The 3,096-nt window shown below is 35.9% G+C and overlaps 1 pseudogene; it reads left to right on the forward strand.

Annotated features, from left to right (window-relative positions):
- Window positions 1–1,430: 1,430 nt before the first annotated feature.
- LOC113880921 lies at window positions 1,431–1,734 on the forward strand (annotated as a pseudogene).
- The last annotated feature ends 1,362 nt before the right edge of the window (window positions 1,735–3,096 follow it).

Consider the following 3,096-nt stretch of genomic DNA (forward strand, 5'->3'; position numbering starts at 1 on the left):
AAATGATCCTAAACAAAACCAAACTGCTAATACTAACATGACAGTGACTGAACAACAGCAATAATCATACAAATATTGAGATTACTTTTATAGGCATGATTCGTAATGGGGTGCTAGAATAACAGTGCACTATTTGTGAGGGATGTACTGGGTAATGAAGCAAAGATTCTATTACAACTTAAGCAGCAATTATATATAAAATAAAGAGGAACACATTCAATCATATATATATATATTGATGCTCAATAATTCAAATACAAATATTGATTCATATAAGAGGGCTTCTTAACATGAATTAACACATCACGTTGAAGACTAAAAGACTCTATTCAGTTGCTGAGGTGTTAGTGAAAATTGTGTCAAAGATGTGCAACTATGAATGTTGGGTAAATTGACGGCAATGAAGGCAGGTCAAGAATCAGTTAAGTGTTATAATCCTGACATTTTAAGGAAATAGTTAATGATATGGAACACCAAATCTTAGAACAACATAAAGCTTTCAAAGTATTTTGCATTTAACACAAAATGCCTAGATATTTTTAAAACAGCAGTTTTTTTTTAATGTGATGAAGATAAAAAGAATGATTCCTTTGTTTAGCTTCATTCTATAAAATACAGCCCTAACATAACATATGCATCTGAAGGGCATAACACTGTAGTAGTACATTGTGTGAGACCTTATTCCAATGACCCAGCTACAAAGACAGTAAAATATTATAGGTTAGTTGCTCAGTGTATCAGTTAACTGATGCTCTTAACAAATCACCCAGAATTTGATGGCTTAAAAAGTCAAACATTTCTTTTCACACCATTTCCATTGGTCAGGAATGTGGGACATCTGAGTGGGTTGTCTGGTTGAGGTTGGTTCCTGAGGTTCTAGTCAAGCTGTTGACCAGAGCTGCAACCATGTGAAGACTCAGATGAAGCTGAAAGATCAGCTTCCAGTAACTCACATGGCTGTTGGAAGGCCTCGGTTGTCACTAGCTTTGGCCATTTGATTGCCTTGGTGGTGTCTTCATAGAAGTTCACAGGGTGAGTGATCCAAAAAAGAATGAGAGAAGGTGAGCACCCTCCAGACAGAAGTTGCAGTCTTAAATAGTTCTACTTTAATGTAATTGCATACCATCATATCACCACATGCTGTTGGACACAGATCAACTCTGGCACAAATGGAGCTGCTCAAGAAGACAATACCAGGAGGTGTGGTTCACTTTGGGCCATCCTGGAGGTTGGCTATCACACCCAGATTAAAAATTTACATAAATGTAAATCATATACTGCTTCCTTCAGTTGAGTAAGTATTGTCTCAAAATGCAAAACAAAGCAATAAAAAAAACACAGAACCTTCAGCTTCACTAAATAGTATTGTTAGTGTTTTAGTAAGAAATGTGGGGGAGGAGTCGCAGCAGCCACCACCACCCGCAGGGACAATGCCCAAGAGCAAGGTCAGATGCTCTGAGGGCCTAGTGAAGGAGGAGCCCAAGAGCAGATCCCGAGGCTGTCAGCTAAACACGCTCCTGAAAAAGTGGAAACAAATCTAAGAAAGGTGGCAGAAAAGGATAAATCTTCAGACAAAAAAGTGCAAACAAAAGAGAAAAGGAGGAACAAAGTAAAAACAGGTAGAAGAAGCCAGCCAAGAGTCTAAAGACTTACCTGCAGAAAACAAGAGAGATTAGAAACGAGGAGAGCCCAGCCTCTGATGAAACAAGGGAGAAAGAAGCCAAGTCTGATTAATATCACACACCCAATCTTATCAGTGGCCTCTGTCTCCCTCTCTGTACAATCCAGAGGAATATTTTTATCAACTATTTTGTAAATGCAAGATTTTTAGTAGCTCTAGAAACATTTTGAAAAAGGAGGGAATCCCAATACCCCCTCTTTTCTTTTTGAGATGAAATCGTTTAATTTACTGTTGTTTTTTTTTTTTTCTTTTTTTTTGTACAACAGTGCGATATTGAATATGAGATGCTTTGATTGTCTTGGTGTCAGCTTAACATTTCACAGATGGGGAAGCTTTTATATCTTATAATACAAAGCATACTAAATGGCAGTTTGGAGTCAATTGTGCTTTTAATGTCTTGAACACTTAAATTACTTCTCATGTTGTGTTTGGTAGAATTGTTTCCTAATGCAAACTGCTCACTCCTTGAGCTTGGCACTCCTGCTCAGAATTTTGTGCACTCTATAACATCTTTGGTCATGGTAGTCCAGTTTTCCTACCAACTTTGTTAATGTGCTGTGAACAAGTGACAGTTTGAGGATGTAGTGTATATGATATTAAATTGTGAATTAGTGGGACTTCTGCTGTGACAGCATATCAACATTTGAAGATATGGGTACTTGATAGCTTGTTAAGGAAGATCCCTTGAGGAGGGTGTGGCAACCCACTCCAGTATTCTTGCCAGGAGCATCCCATGGATAGAGGAGCCTGGTGGGCTATAGTCGATAGGATCCCAAAGAGTAGGACATGACTGAAGTAACTGAGCACACACACATGCAAGAGTTGTATACAAATTGATATGTCTGTTTTGATCCTCAAAACAACCAATAAAATCTCAATTATGAAAAAAAAAAAGAAACGTGAATTACTTAAAGAATGTATATTTTATTTAAGATTATTTTGTTTTCTACATGATAATATTAAAGCTTTATAAATGTATTGCATGCTGATAAAAGAAAATTATCCCAGTTTTACTTGAATTATGGACAATTTTTGTGTTACTGTGAAGTAGGGGATCAGTTTAGTCCTGATATAAACATATAATTTGGACAGCCACTGATTACTTGTTTATCATTATTATTTTTAATTATTTTAATAGTTGCATGCAAAGAAGAAATGGATGTGTTTTCAATAGCTTGTTAGATAAAAAGGCCCAAACATAGTTTGGGAAACTGCAAGAACAGAGGCTTAAAAATTGTTATGATATTCTACAATTTAAGGATAATTATCAATTAACTTGGATTTTGATACTGTACATCTGTGAAAACCTATCACCAAACACCTTAAAAATTATAGTTTACATTATAAATTATATAACATTCATATGAAATGTTTATATGAACATTATGAGTTACTTTTCTGCCAAGAAAGAATCC

Source organism: Bos indicus x Bos taurus, chromosome 2, assembly GCF_003369695.1.
Source record: "Bos indicus x Bos taurus breed Angus x Brahman F1 hybrid chromosome 2, Bos_hybrid_MaternalHap_v2.0, whole genome shotgun sequence".
Lineage (NCBI taxonomy): Eukaryota > Metazoa > Chordata > Mammalia > Artiodactyla > Bovidae > Bos > Bos indicus x Bos taurus.